General features: G+C 47.9%; 1 protein-coding gene across 1 annotated transcript in view; it reads right to left on the bottom strand.

Annotated features, from left to right (window-relative positions):
* Positions 1-16,103, bottom strand: part of SI (sucrase-isomaltase) — a 632,954-nt gene extending 616,851 nt beyond the window's left edge. The window contains exon 1 of the mRNA XM_069213228.1: positions 16,001-16,103. The gene's annotated coding sequence lies outside the window, so the exon portion shown is untranslated. The remainder of the gene's footprint in view (positions 1-16,000) is intronic.
* Positions 16,104-16,814: the final 711 nt, after the last annotated feature.

Here is a 16,814-nt window from a genome sequence, read left to right as displayed (position 1 = left end):
GAACCACTGTTGATCGCATGGTGAAGAATGAGAAGTACATTTAATCAAATGAGAGAAGAGTCATCCATTTTACGTTATACAGGAATTTGTAAATATTCTATTGGGAATGAGGTTCAAGAAATATTGCTTGGCTAGGTTAGTAACTGAGGCAATTGGCTTTGGTTTTGATTCTGTTGAGAGCCAGTCTATGCAGGGCAACAAAGTGTTTGACAGCAGAGAGGTGAATGGTTAATCATGTCGGGATAGACTGGATATGAAAAGAAGCATAATTGTAATGCTTTTTAAGTTGCAGCCTCCACTGGCATAACTCCTTCTGATTGCACACACCACCTGCATGTCCCATACTAAATTTCATTGACAACATTATTAGCACTTTAGTTTGTTTTTCTATATGACTGTAATTGATATTCTAAAACATTTAACTAGTGATTACAGCTTTGTAAGGTTTAGCAATAAAAATATATCTATTTGCTCTGTTACTGCAGATAATATTCTATATAGTTAACTAACAGTGACAAGGCAAATACATCTAATTTGAACATGTGCAATATTGCTTTGTTAATTATTGGTGAGTTTGAGATGGATGAATGGATTGATTTGGTGAGTGGATGTTTTTTGATGGTGCTTGTTAGGATTAGTGACATGGTGAGTAGATGGGTAGTTGGAAGCATGTGTGGGAAAATGGGCCAATAAAGAACAAGTATGTGGCTGAAAGTATTAATGGATGGGCACATAGGTGACCAGATGTATTGCTGAATGGGTGGCTAAATGTATGGCTTATTGTTTGGATGGGTGTTCAGACAGGGCAGCAAGCAAACTGGTGGATAATGGAAGGATGGCAGCATAAAGTATGCCAAGTGTCACCATGTTATTTGAACATTCCTGTCAGTTGCTGGCTTTTCCTCAACTAGCATTTGCACTGTTGGACACGTATACACACTTTTGGTTAAAAAGTAAGGCATGCAAAATGAGGTTCCCTAAAAACCTGGGCTGGCTGAGGGTTTCACATGTGGCACCAGGAAGGTATAGACCTTACCCCACCTTTACTAATAAGCTCTTCCCACTTCATTTAACAGAGCCCTTGTGGCATAGGTTCAATTAGCACATTGATTTGTTTCCCCCATGTGTCACACTTTTATCATTATCCTCCTTCTAGCAAGAGAAACCTGCCCCAAGTAGCAAAAGGGCTGCAAATGTATTACCTAAGGGGCTGATATCATATTAGACATGCATGTCCATGATGACTGTGGTGATCAGCAGGGTAGGATGGAGGAATTTTGGGAATAAGCAAACAAACAGGAGAGAAATCCTCTGTCTCTAAACAGGAGTGAAAGGACAACCAGAAATGGAAACTATATAAAAAATAGACACATGTCATTTCTCCTCTCTTTTGAAAGTCTGTACAGGAGGCAGTGGAACTGTGGAATGGCCAACATTGCCAATTGAGGAAGTCAAACATGGATTTACCCCAAGGTACTGGGATCATGTGCAAGCTTCTACAAGGAAACCTACAGAGTATTGCAGTACTATGGGGTTTAAGCGGCATGTTGGATGCTGCAGGAGTGCCATGGTACCTGAAAGAATATTTTATGTAAAACAGGAAAGTAGAATGTGAGATGGGTGCACTTGGCTGAATGCTATGCTCAGCAGGTATTTGGCTGACTGTGGGGGATTGAAAGCCCCTGGCCTTGCTATGTGGCCAAAACCTACTGCACACTGCAGAAGGCCATGCAGATCAAGGAGCTGGCAGCCTGTGGGGGGAAAGTTTGCTGCCTGGGTGAGGTGTTGGGTGCAAATCCTGACCAGAGGCCAAGCCCTGCAGCAAAACACCTTCTGCACATAGTCAAAGACGATGTACAATGGGGACCTTGACTGTAGGTTACCTGAGGGCAATGTACTTATGCTCAAGTAGGAATAAAATGTTTTAAAAAACTGAAATCACAAATGCTATACTAATGCTATTATTAGGTGGGGCAATAAGATCTTAGGTTATGCTAAAACAACCCCAGAAATGTACAGACAATAACAAAGGTTAAAGTGAGGTTATAGACAGGTGTTGAATTGAGATAAAAACTAATGTGCAAAAAAACAAATAACCGCTGAAGTTCACAAATTATAGTTAATTGAGCTAAGTATAACATGTGTCTCCCCTGAACTTCATATGACCTTTCATAATGCACCTCTCATATCTTAAATGCCCCATAGCTGGCATCACTGATGATGTCTCAAATAATATCATTGATGTCATTATTGATGACATCACCCAGTGATCCTGTCAGTATCCTAAAGGGTTTGTGAACTTGAAGTAATTCAAGACACTACCTCTGTAACCAATTTTCTATCTCCAATTACATAAAAATGGCCATAACTTTAAACAACATGTTCGACACATGGAATATCTTTCAAGGCACCTAAATTTGGTGATTGTACCCCTCTGTTTACTGGTATTGGCTTGCCTAAAACATTTTAAACATCAAGTACCCTCCAAAAAGAATTCCTACACCACTCACTTTAAAGTTATCACCCTCCTAAAGATCTCATAAGACACAAAGGGACAGATTTACAAGGCTCTTACACCCCTTTGCTCCACATTTACGGCAACATTCTTGCTGCAGTTGTGATGCTAATGGGTCACTACCATAGTGCCATATTTACAAGGTGGTGCAAACTAGGTTTGCGCCACCTTATAAGCCCTTTGCACCACATCATGCACTATATGTGCATGATGTATGAAAAAGGGGAATTCCCTCGTTTGAGGGTCGCTGAAAATGGCGCGATTGAATCTACAAGATTCCTTTGCGCCATCTCTAGTGAGATTTTTTATGCCTGTTTTAAGCAGGCATTAACATGAGGCTCCTATTGATTTCAATGGGCCTCTTAACACTATACTGGATTAGCGTAATTTTTTTACACTAATGCAATATAGCGTCATATTAGCATTAAAATGATGCCATTGCCCCTAACGTGCGCCATGGTGTTCCGTATTGTAAATACAGCACTACCATGTGGTGTTAGGGGCCTCAAGGGGGCCACAAGAAAAGAGGCACATCACAAGTGACCCAAAATGTTTAATCTAAATGTTGACAGGTATGCATTTACTACTTATCTAACATCTACAGTTAGGCCCTATGGAAAACCATCCATAGTTTGCTCAAATATATTACACGTGTCTGAGATGACAGCAATGGCATTCAATCATGTAGCCATGCTTAAAATCCTAATGTGAGTTAAACCTTCCATAAGTGGTATTATACATTATTGGTTAATCTGCAATGCCTCCAAATGTTCTGTGATGTTCTAGAAATAAACACACCTTATAACTATCCTTGTTACATACAACTTGTCTGTAGCACTGAATTACAACTATTTAACATAAGCATGTGTTCAGACATCCACTGATGGATAGTTTATTTTCAACTGAAGCTTTAATTTTAATTTTTCTCATAGATTTTTTACCAATGGCAGTGTACTTAAACTGTTGACCGCCGGACTCCTAATAAGGCCCTTAGTTCATTTAATATGAGTATTGAGAATCCCAGCACTCCAACAATGATGCAACATTGTGTTTCCTTTAATTATGGACATTACTTGACCTTCCTATGATGCATTTCTTTAATTTATAGTAAGAATGTTTTTCTAAAAGAAAACTAGAGGACTAATCAGTACTTTGCTTGATTCAGTACCACCTGAGACTTAAAGCTAAACTACAGTCTCAAATGAAATCCTTTATAAAAGTCCAAAACACTGGGCCAAGGTTTGCCTTTTCCGTGCTCTGACGGGGTACCAATTGACCCACCCTTATCAAGGTTTGAACTGGCCCGGCGGCACCTGCACTGACGTCACATACATTTGCAAGCAATAACTTGCACCTTTGAGATTACAAGTTGAACAGATTCGGTTTGGGCAACGTGAGAGCTAGAAACAGATAGTGATGGCTGTAACAAACAGTCTCCACCTCAGGTCCCCTCACCATACCCAATAGTCACAGCCTTTTAAAAGCAAAAATCTGCCCATTGTAGGTCAGTTGGTGTGCTTGTCAGATGAGGCGTAAACAACTAGGCAGTAAAAATGCATGCAGGTAATGGTGCTGGCAATATTCAGTCCTCTGCAAACACCTAAGTTGACCTCACAAACGTTTACAAGCAAAAGGTTGCACATTCTAGATTACTGGAAACATTGGTCATATTTCCTTTGGGCAACTTGGGTGCAGGAAACAGAGAGTGACATTGTAGGCAAATGGCCTTCACCATGTACACACACCTTACCCAGCCAACACATGTAGGTTTAGCATTATGAATCAGGCCCAGATTATATGTGCACAATGTTGTTGAAAGCTACTACATGGTCCTGCTTCCGGCCTCATGTGCATGGACAAAACAGAGTCATGATACTTTCATATCACGTCCAAAAGACATCTCAAAAGGCCAAGGGCTTTCACAAAACAAAACGTTTCTGCATTTCAGGCAAGAGCTGAATCATGATAAAAACCGTGTAGACAATGTGTGAGGAGTGATCCCTATAAAGAAGCCTGTCTCTAATTTCCTTTTTACAGTGCCTCCTGCCAGAACACACAGCCAAGGGCAAAGGCAGGACATGGAACATAATTTAAGCTACTGTTTCAAAAACAAAAATTAACCTTGGCATTTCCTTTTTCTGCTCTGTTTGTCAAGATGAACAGTGATAAGAAGAAAAGTGACATTTATAGCAATATTTTTCTAGGTAAGTATAGGGATGATAGAATATATATTCGCATGTTTCTATACATTCTGAGCCAAAGTGTTTTTTAAATTTGACTTGAACTAAACTGATTCAAATATTTTTTGCAATAAATATTTTTCCTATATATAACTTTGTACTCGAAGTTCTAGTATTAATCTTTATGGGGGTCATTCTGACCTCGGCGGTAAAAGGCCCTTACCGCCGGTCAGAAGTCCGCCATTCTACCGCCGCGGCCGCGGTAAACCGCCACAGTCATTCTGACCACCAACTGTGAAACCGCCAAAAACCCGACATCCAAGGAAGGCCGCCACATCAGCGGGCCGCGGAAAACTGGAGATGACCAAACCTCCACCGTCACGCCAACACAAACACGCCCATGCCATTCTGACCCACGAATCCACGCGGCGGTCTTTCAACCGCAGTATTCCATTGGCGGTACAAACCGCCGCGCTCAAAATACACACACAGCTCCAAAACACAGCCACATTGGACAATTTGAAATACACACACCTGAGACACATACAAACAACACTTCCACACATCCAATCAACTATAAAACACACACCCACATCACCCACAAACCCCCACTAGTTGGAAATCGGAGAGAAGGCGATAGAGATAGAGATAGAGAGAGCGAGCACAGCAATCGAAAACCCCAACACACACAGGAACCCAACTTCATCACCCACACCACATTTACGCACACATCACAACATATCACCACGCACATCACCACAAACACCACCCCACACCTCATCCACACCACCCCATGGCACCCCAAAGACACCCCAGGTTCTCGGACCAAGAACTCAGGGTCATGGTGGAGGAAATTATAAGGGTTGAGACCCAGCTCTTCGGCACACAGGTGCAGCACACCACTATAGCAAGGAAGGCTGAGCTATGGCAAAGGATCGTAGACAGGGTCAACGCTGTGGGACAGCATCCCAGAAATCGGGAAGATATCCGAAAGCGATGGAACCACCTACGGGGGAAGGTGCGCTTGATGGTATCGCAACACAACATCGCTGTGCAGAAGACTGGTGGCGGACCCCCACCCACTCCACCCCAATTCACAGCATGGGAGCAAGAGGTAGTAAACATCCTGCATCCTGATGGCCTCGCTGAAGTACACGGAGGAATGGACTCTGGTAAGTCGAATCTCAACTACTTCACCCCCCCCAACCACCAGCATGCCAACCCCTCCCTCACCCCCAATCTCAACCCCCCAGCACACAACCTCCCTGCCAATGTCTCACCAGCACAACCCACCCTAAACAACACCAACCCCTGAATGCCAACACAAACCATAGACAGCCACCACCAAAGCATGACCATTGCACATACCCATACACCCCCCCCCACCACCCTCACAACACCTCCCACAAGGGAATGCCAGCACTGGGGGACAAGGGCATTCAAAATGCACGCCATGGCACACACAGAAACAATAACCATACTCTTTTACCCCTGCAGGGCCCGAACGCCAACACACCGCCACGGAGGGTCCAGATTTGTCCATCCCACCCCCAGAACAGGCCCCCAGCGAGGACAGCAGCTCTGTCGACCTAGAACCTGACGACCAGCCCGGACCATCGGGGACCTCTGGACAGTCGGTTCCCCACACACAGACACAGGCCACAGCAGACCCAACCCCCTCTGGGAACACCAGCACAGCTCCCACCCAGCGGGCCCATGCCTCTCTCTCCAGGACGCGTCAAGCAGCGGTGTGTCCGCCACTACAGGGCACCCAGGCTGACCCAACACCCCAACAACAACAGGGACCTGGGGGCAGTGGTAGTGGGCACACCGTCCAGGGGACAGAGGCCCGGGGAAACAGGGCAACTGGGAGGGCTGCTGTGCGACAGGGGGGGGAGGACAGGCCCAGGGAACCGACTCTCCAAGAGGCCCTCACCACCATCATGGGAGCATACCATCACTCCCAGGAGACGATGGCGACGGTACTGGCCAGGTTCACCGAGATCCAGGCACAGCAGAAGGAACGGTACATGGGGTTCAGCAATGAACTCAGGAACATCGCTACCGCTATGGGGACCATAGTCCAGGCCCTCAACCGGATAGAAACCACATTGCGGGACCATGTGGCACCACAAAGGGCCCCTGTCACTAGCCAGGAACAGCCTACCACCTCCGCCGGTGCTAGTGGTCAGGAGGCCCCCACACAACGACGGGCCACCAGAACCCCACCTCCTGCTGAAGAACAACCACCCCGCAAGAGGAACCTGAGATCTCACAGGAAGACAGAGTAGGATGCCAAGACCCCCGCCAGCATAAGATACCCCCTGATGTCATCCCACTGTCCCAACGTGTCACCCTGTCCAACCTTGAACTGCCCCTGCTCCATCCTTCCACAGGCATATGGAAAATGCACCTGTGAAACTGAGAACTGGGCTCTGCCATGGACATAACTCCACCCTCACCCATCACCGTTTTAATATCCTGTACCAATATCTAGCACTAAAAATAAATCACTCATTGCACTGAAATCATTCAGGAGTCAGCCTGTATTATTTACAAATGTATAACACATTACTGATCAATAATGTTCTGTTATTTTTGTGATGACAACAAACCGATGTCAATAAGCATTAGTCCATGGGCTAACCAAGCAGAAGTCACGCAGTGGGTCATACAGCACTGAAAAGGGAAGGGAAAATCAAACATCAGTTTAAAAGAACTGGGGGTAAATACACAAAGTAAAGATACAGGGGGCTTTCAGTAAATGTTAAATGGCGTGGGTGATTCTTACCTGTGTGCTACTGAAAATACTGTTGGATAACTCTGTCCCTGTTGTCTGTGTCGTCCTCTTCGTCTTCCTCCTCTTCACTCTCCGCAGGCTCCACAGCTGCTTCAACACCACCATCTGGACCATCCTCCTGCAGGAAAGGCACCTGACGTCGCAATGCCAGGTTGTGAAGCATGCAGCAGGCCACGATGATCTGGCACACCTTCTTTGGTGAGTACATCAGGGATCCCCCTGTCATATGCAGGCACCTAAACCTGGCCTTCAGGAGGCCAAAGGTTCTTTCTATGATCCTCCTAGATCGCCCATGGGCCTCATTGTACCGTTCCTCTGCCCTGGTCCGGGGATTCCTCACTGGGGTCAATAGCCAAGGCAGGTTGGGGTAACCAGAGTCACCAATTAGCCACACACGTTGTCTCTGTAGCTGTTCCATCACATAAGGGATGCTGCTATTACGCATCACATACGCGTCATGCACTGACCCAGGGAACTTGGCATTCACATGGGAGATGTACTGGTCAGCCAAACAGACCACCTGGACGTTCATAGAATGGTAACATTTTCCTGTTTCTGTACATCTGCTCATCGTCTTTTGGGGGTACTAAAGCCACATGGGTCCCATCAATGGCACCAATTATGTTGGGGATATGTCCTAGGGCATAAAAATCACCCTTCACAGTGGCCAAATCAACCTCCTCAGGGAATACAATGTAGCTCCACATGTGTTTCGTCAGGGCAGACAACACTCTAGACAAAATTTTGGAAAACATAGGCTGAGACATTCCAGATGACATGGCCACTGTTGTCTGGAATGAGCCACTTGCCAAAAAATGGAGGACTGACAGAACCTGCACTAGAGGGGGAATTCCTGTGGGTTGGCGGATGGGGGACATCAGGGCTGGCTCCAGCTGGGCACACAGTTCATGTATAGTGGTTCGGTCAAGGCGGTATCGTAGTGTGATATGGCGTTCTTCCATTGTCGACAGGTCCACCAGCGGTCGGTACACGTGAGGATTCATCCTTCTCCTCGCAAGTCCCAGCGGATGGTGCCTAGGAAGGACAACATGGAGCACAGAGTCAAGCAAATCACAGGTACGTTCACCACAGCATGCCTAGCACACGATTATCTATGTATTGAAAGGCGTGTATGTGTGGCAATGCAAGGCCTAGGCCTGTGTGACGCAGTACAAATTATGCCATGTGGGCCCTTGAAATGGCGGCTGCCTGACCTGTGAAGTGGGACAATGGGATGTGAGGTCAAGGCGCTGGCGTGGCACACCGTCGCGGTAGGCGGTCGAAGACCGCTATACGAAGCCGCATTGGTTAACATTGAAGCCTATGGGTTTCAGGAGCCAATGACGAGGTGCGCCGGCGGTCGCGGTACCCACTGCCGCTGTACGCACCGCCGCGGGCGTGACCGCCATTTTCTATCTGCTTAATCACTCGAGACCTGATCATCCACAGGAGAGGACCTATACTGCAAGTGCTGCTGTGACCTCGGTCTGGAAGTGACAATGGCTGCTGCGACTGGGGAAAGGGCCCCTGCCTTCACGTCTGAGGAGTTGGAGAAACTTGTGGATGGGGTCCTCCCCCAGTATGCGTTACTCTACGGTCCTCTAGACCAACAGGTAAGTACACTGGGTGCACATTGAATGGGCTATGCCTGTGTGGAGTGGGGTGGATGTAAGTTGGTGGGGTGGGGGGCGAATGAGGAGTGCAACGCACGACAGATGAGAGCATGTGCCATATGGCAAGGTTGGGGAGGGGGGGCCAATCACATCTAACATGCAGAAAATTTATGAATTTTTCCTTCCCACCCTGTACATGTCAAATAGGTCAGCGCCCATCAGAAAGTGGACATTTGGCGTGCCATCGCCAAGGAAGTCCGGGCCCTGGGGGTTCACGTCAGACGGGGCACCCACTGCCGCAAGAGGTGGGAGGACATCCGCCGCGGGACCAGGAAGACCGCCGAGTCACTGCTGGGGATGGCCTCCCAACCTAGGAGGGGAGCCAGTCGTACCCTGACCCCCCTGATGTCCCGTATCCTGGCGGTGGCCTACCCTGATTTGGATGGGCGCTTGAGGACATCACAGCAGACACAAGGGGGTGAGTATCAGCACATTCTGCTATCTTTCTGCGCAGTGGAGGCGTCTGGGTGGGGGAGGAGGGTTGTGGGTGACATTAGGCCAGGGCGCTTTCTGTAGTGTAGTCCTCTCCTTTAGGCATGGCCCTGTGCTCCCGGCCCCCACCTCTGTAGGGTGACAAGTACAGCTATCGATGGTCCAGCATCACACATGTGAGCGTCAGTCATCTCTAGACCTGTTGTCCTAGTCAGAAGTACTGAGTAGTGTACCCCGAATGCACGGCTTAGTGCATGAGGCTCTTGTGTCTGTCCTCTCCGCCAACGGTGTTGACATTGCATGCACTCAACCTGGTCTTCGTTTTTCTCCCCCCACCCTTCTTCTTCATCTTCTTGTGCATGTGTGCATTAGCATCATCAGGCGGAGGAGAATTGGCATCGGAGCACGAGGGAGCTGCAAGTCACAAGGCCCCGGTGGGCCCAGGAACAGACACCGAGGGCACCAGTGATCCGGAAGGCGAGGGGAGCACCACAACGGGGACCGGTGGTGACACCAGCGACACCGACACGTCCTCGGATGGGAGCTCCCTAGCGGTGGCGGCAACATCCGGGCCCCCCGCCTCTACAGGTACAGCCGCCACCCAGCACACCAGCCCCGCCCTCCCAGCAGCCCCTCAGCCTACGCTCCGTGCCCGCTCGCCCAGGAAGGCGGGCGTCTCCTTCGCCCCAGGCACCTCAGCCCCTGCCCCTGTCACCCCTGCTGCCCTCAGTGAGGAGGTCATGGACCTCCTTCAGACCATCATTGTTGGGCAGACTACCCTTTTGAATGCCATCCAGGGGGTAGAAAGGGAGGTGCATCGGAGCAATGCCTACCTGGAGGGCATTCATTCGGGTCAGGCTGCCCATCAACGATCGTTCAATGCTCTGGCCTCAGCACTGACGGCAGCCATTGTCCCTGTTTCCAGCCTCCCTCTTCTGACTGCCTCCACCCTGTCTCTGTCTCCTGTTCCTCAGCCTATCCCATCCACACCATCAGACCAGCCTGCACACACCTCAACACCCAAGGGCAGCTCATCCAGACACAAGCACCACAGAACCCACAAGCATTCACCCAAGCAACACCCAGATGCAGACATTCCAACAGTCACTACCACCTCTGTGTCCCCCTCCTCCTCGTCTCCCTCCTCCGTCCCTGTGACGTCTACACTCACACCTGCATGCACACCACCATCAGCCAGTGCTTCCATCACCAGCACACCCTCTAGTACAGTCCGCACACGTGCAGTCACCACCCCCACTACCATTTACACGTCCCCTGTGTCCTCTCCCACTGTGTCTGTCACCCCCTCTTCCAAGACACACAAACGCAGGCAGACACCCACCCAACAGCCATCCACCTCACGACAGCCTCCAGCACAAGCACCTGCACCCAAATACAGCACACCTGACTCTCCTACAACAACATCCTCTTCCTCCACTCCCATCACCACTACTCCTACCCTTTACCTTGGTCCTAAAAAACTTTTCCTCGCTAATCTTAACCTCTTTCCCTCCCCTGACCCACCCCCTCCATCTGCAAAGAGTCCCAAGAGCACCTCAGCCACCACCAGCCCAGCTTCGAGTGTCACTGTGGTGCATGGGTTCTGGAGTCCACCCTTTGCCAGCAGTGACACTTCAATCAGCAGCAAGGGGACAGCCAGCCCCCCCCCAGGCAAGAGGACCAGGAAACTAAAGGGCCGCCGTGAGAGGACTGACACGGCTGCCCCCAAGGAGCAAAGTTCGCCCACTTCACCAGCCACAACATCTAGGGGAGGCAAGGGCCCGAGAGCCCCATCTAAGGAGCGAAAGGGCAGCAGGGCGGAGAAGTCAGCCAGCAGGAGCGCGGAGCAGGAGGGCCGCACAAGCCCCATCCCGGGTGTTAGGGAGGACACCAAAGGGCCCAGGACTCCGTCACCGAAGGGTCCAGCAACAGCACGGTCGGAGGGCGACTGAGCAGGGAGTCCAGGCCAGGTCTGGCTCCCTTGACTTACTGGACGAGCACCGCTGAACAGGGCCCCGCCGTGCAGAAGAGCACCGCTGAAGAGGGCCCCGCCGTGCAGAAGAGCACCGCTGAAGAGGGCCCCGCCGTGCAGGAGAGCACCGCTGAACAGGGCCCCCCGTGCAGAAGAGCACCGCTGAAGAGGGCCCCGCCGTGCAGAAGAGCACCGCTGAAGAGGGCCCCGCCGTGCAGAAGAGCACCACTGAAGAGGGCCCCGCCGTGCAGAAGAGCACCGCTGAAGAGGGCCCCACCGTCTCAAGCACCGCTCCGCTGGGCCCCGCCGTCTCAAGCACCGCTCCGCTGGGCCCTTCCTGTCAAGCACCGCTCCGCTGGGCCCTTCCTGTCAAGCACCGTTCTGCTGGGCCCCGCCGTCTCAAGCACCGCTCCGCTGGGCCCTTCCTGTCAAGCACCGCTCGCTGGGCCCCGCAGTCTCAAGCACCGCTCCGCTGGGCCCTTCCTGTCAAGCACCGCTCCGCTGGGCACCGCCGTCTCAAGCACCGCTCCGCTGGGCCCTTCCTGTCAAGCACCGCTCCGCTGGGCACCGCCGTCTCAAGCACCGCTCCGCTGGGCCCTTCCTGTCAAGCACCGCTCCGCTGGGCCCCGCCGTCTCAAGCACCGCTCCGCTGGGCCCTTCCTGTCAAGCACCGCTCCGCTGGGCCCCGCCGTCTCAAGCACCGCTCCGCTGGGCCCTTCCTGCATGCACTGTTAACGGTTCACTGTGCCCACCATGCCTCCTCCTTGACCAGTGGAGACTGTAATCCACCTGATGGACTGTGGCTTTGCACTCCACAGGATGGAACAGTGGGCAACCCACCTACTGTATAGACTTGGGAGACTGTGGCTTTGCACTCCCCAGGATGGCACAGTGGGCAACCCACCAACTGTAGAGACTTGAGAGACTGTGGCTTTGCACTCCCCAGGATGGCACAGTGGGCAACCCACCAACTGTAGAGACTTGAGAGACTGTGGCTTTGCACTCCCCAGGATTGAACAGTGGGCAACCCACCAACTGTAGAGACTTGAGAGACTGTGGCTTTGCACTCCCCAGGATTGAACAGTGGGCAACCCACCTACTGTAGAGACTTGAGAGACTGTGGCTTTGCACTCCCCAGGATGGAACAGTGGGCAACCCACCTACTGTAGAGACTTGAGAGACTGTGGCTTTGCACTCCCCAGGATGGCACAGTAGGCATGGTGGCCCCTTCGTGGATCTGGCATCGTGGACTCATGTGGCTGTGGTGCCCCCCCTTCCCTTCCCCCTGAGGTGCCTGTAGTTTTGTCATCAGATGCCCCTGCAGTGTTCTCTCCAAAGGACTCAGGTCTCCTGTGTGGCCTTTGCCCTTGTGTTGTTACACTTTGGCCCACGGACACTTCGATTTTCTTTTGATGTGCAGGACTAATTGCCTCGGTTATTCCATTGCAATGTATATAGAATTATTTTGATATTGATTTTTTGGCTAGTTGACCAATACTTTTCAGAGCCTATTTTGTACATAAATTTTTATTCACAATTTAATTATGTCTTTGCAGTTTTCAGGGGGGTTTGGGTGGTGTCACTGTGACTTGTTGCTCTGCATTGGTGTGTACATAGTTTGGGGGGGGTGGGGGTCGCATATGTGTGTGCCGTAAGCTTTCCTCCTCCCCCCTCCCGTGTGTCGCAGGTGCAGTACTCACCGTTGTCGTCTGCGCCGGCGTTCGTACTCGTGGTAGATGAGCAGGTAGACGAGAGCAGGTAGGATGTTTAATTCGGGTTCCATGCTGTCCTCCTTCCTCGTGGAGTGCGTAGAGGTGAGCGTTTTCCCGTTCGTAGTCTGTTTCCGCCGTGTTTTTATCGGCGGTGCTCCCGCCCCGGAAAAGGTGGCGGATTGGTGAGTTATGATACTGTGGGCGGTACATTGTCTGCCGCCTGTCTGTTGGCGGTGACCGCCGCGCTGTTTGTCTGTACCGCCGTGGCGGTCGGAGTGTTAAAGTGGCGGTCTCTGTTGGCAGTTCCCGCCAGGGTCAGAATTCCATTTTTTGGACCGCCAGCCTGTTGGCGGGTTGGCCGCCGCTTTATCACCGACCGCCAGGGTTAGAATCACCCCCTATGTTTACAACCCTCCTATCTTTTTCACATGAAAAGCACTACACCAAGGATATAAAACATTAAGCTTTATGTTTACAACCCTCCTATCTCTTTCACATGAAAAGCACTGCACCAAGGATATAAATAAGGTTTATGGTATGACCATATATGATAAGGAATAAAATACCTCTATGCATTATAAGGCTATTGCAAGTCCCTTTGGAGTCCATGGGATTTTAAAGGAAGTTGACCTCCGGACTCATTCTTCTTTATGGTCATAAAAACTCTTCTATGGCTTGCAATATTCTTATAATATGTGGCGGGTGGACTTTATCCTATATAAAATATCGAAAAGGTGACAAATGGCATTGTGATTTTCTTTGTCACTGAATTATTCACATGGTGCTTGCTTAGTTATAATGGAGCTTAAAACTTATTTGAGAGATGTACATATATGAAGCACTAACGTTTTCCATGTAAGCAAAGTATAAAACATTATTAGATTTAAGAAATCTCTTCAACATTATGTCTGATAGCACAAAACATAGAGTATTCCTCAGTTTACAGAAGTGTTAAACTTTTAGCTAACACAATACCTTGAAAGAGACTGGGGACCTTTCAAGTTTTGACAATCAAAGGTAACATGTATCAGAGAACGTTTAATACTCATCTACATCAAGCACATTTTGCTGATATCAGCATGCCACCAAAGAAAAATCCAACACTGTGATCCTATAAGCAACATTCAATGTAAGATCTTGCATTTCCTTGAGCCAGTAGGTGACACCATATACTGTGCCTTCTTATTATCATGGAAGACTAGCCGACAAGTGAGGACTGAAATTCTATATTTTCATCACATTATCTTAAACTATTTAATTTTCTCACAAGGACAGCAAAACAATACCAAAGTTTTATGCTGTAAAACCATGGTGCAATGCTGCGTGTTAGTCTACTCCTAATAACATTCTCGCTTTGGGGACTTACATATTACACCTATTGTGTTGTGAGTACCTCTTGCCACCACTCCCAACATTACACAATTTGCCCTGTTCATAACTAGTATCCCACTGTTTACAATGCAATTCTTGATGCACAATTGTTTCCATCAAGTCCCATCACTTTTGATTCACACAATCAAGCTGGTCTGGCCCTCCAGGTATGTACATTTAGAAACAAGTATTCCTGTCTCTGCACTTTGAACTAAAACAGTGCACAATGGTAGTATTTTCAATATGGCCCACCTGACGGTGGCACCCACTAACACAGTCACTGGGAGATACCAAGCACTATCGCTTGAGCATGTGAATTTTACAAACCGAGACCACTGTCGTTAGGCTCTTAACAGCCTCCTATTTCTGCTTTTTATAATGTGAAGAGGTAAGGCCCGCCCTCTCCTCTTCATCTGTGTCACAGTTTCAAGGCGAAGATGCCACTTTGGTGAGATTGCAGCCTGGTAAAGTTAGGGTGTTATTAAGAGTTTGGAGGACAGGATACTCCATCAAAAACATAACTGCTATCCCGTTCACCGTAGAACTGCATTATCTATACGGATATGATCTTGTCCGTCAAACTCTTGAAAAGGCTCTTACTATAAGCTATGTAACAGCAGGCAAGTAAAATACTGTATTTAAATTAGCATCTGCATCTTTCACAATTCACAAATACAATGTAACCCCCCCCTAAATGTCTATATTAGTGAGTCGCCGGACATTATAGAAGCCCATCAATACTTTTAAATACATCTCCGCAAAAACGCTTTATTCTATCAGATTTTTTGCAACATCTATTAAAAATTAAAAAATGTGTGAGATGTTGCTAAACTACGAGGCAAAACAGCCTAGAAGGATGAATAAATCCATACTTAATGTTGGCAGGACTGCCTAAAATACCAGTTTTAAGATTACATCAAACAATCAATTAGTTAATCCATTAATCACCGTAAACTTTTAAAATCTTAAAGAATTAAGATTGTCATGCTTATATTTGTATCTTCGTTTTTGTTTCGGATTTTTTGTGATTATCCAGTATAATATACATATTACGATAACAAATCCTCCTTAGGTTGCTAAAGATTTAATTGTTTGTATTTATTTTACAATTATATTTAGGCAAATGCTTTCATCAATTAAACATATCGCAACTATAGAATGCTTTGTTTCAAAATAGCACAACATATAGTTTAGGCAATGTACCCCTAAATCCTAGGTAAATGTAAGCGTGCCTAACAATAATTAAACTTTTTCAGAAAAATATTTAGCTGAAATAAATAAGTCTGTCAATTCTAAGGCTTTGGTGCAATGATATAACACATTATAAAAATAATAAATAACACACCTTGGTTACAGCTTCCTGCCTCTTCCCTCGAGATACTGACACAGCGCCCTGAGGAGGACTTTCAACCTTAGCAGAGAGACTTTATATTGGGCATGACTTTTACGGCTGCCTGTGCTAATAAATGTGATACTGGTGTAGTAAAGTGCAAACCATAGGAAATAATTAGCTAGCTTATGAAAGCAAGGTTAATCTATGATCGTGGTCCACCCGGCAGTAACAATGTTTCAACAAACCACACTCGGATGTGTTTATTCTTACCACTTTGGTTATATGTCTCATGAATTTAAGAAATGTAACTTAAAATATAATAAAATAATGCACTTGTTTGCATTGATGTTACCAGTATATATAAAGTGCACCAGAGTGCATCAGCTGTGGCCCATCGAAGAGATTTGCGAAGAGGGCCATTCAACCCTCTTTTTTAACAACATAATAGGCCATTTAACAAAAAGCAGGCTCTGGGAATACGAATTTAAGAAACGCCCCTGCCACGAATTTAGGGTGATTAGTGTCTCAAATAGTTGAAAAGTTGGAGAAGCGCTATTTAACCGCCCGCCACAGAGAGAAATGGTTGTTTTTCATTGGGATTTTAAAGTAATGTACTGTTTGGCTGGAAATGGGGCAATATTTGTTGAGCTTCTATAGTAAATAACAAAGCATCACGCAATATAAAACAAAGAAAAATAAGAGCACAGCAGAAGGCAAAACAATAGTCACAGTACAATGCGATAGAAAAACAATGTAATAATGCAGCCAAAAACACTAGACATACAACACATCCACACCAGAACAAACTTTAACATAGAAAATATGC

The sequence above is a fragment of the Pleurodeles waltl genome, chromosome 11 (genome assembly GCF_031143425.1).
Source record: "Pleurodeles waltl isolate 20211129_DDA chromosome 11, aPleWal1.hap1.20221129, whole genome shotgun sequence".
Taxonomy (NCBI): domain Eukaryota; kingdom Metazoa; phylum Chordata; class Amphibia; order Caudata; family Salamandridae; genus Pleurodeles; species Pleurodeles waltl.
Note: the sequence above shows the minus strand (reverse complement) of the source record. Positions and strands in the feature narration are given on the sequence as shown.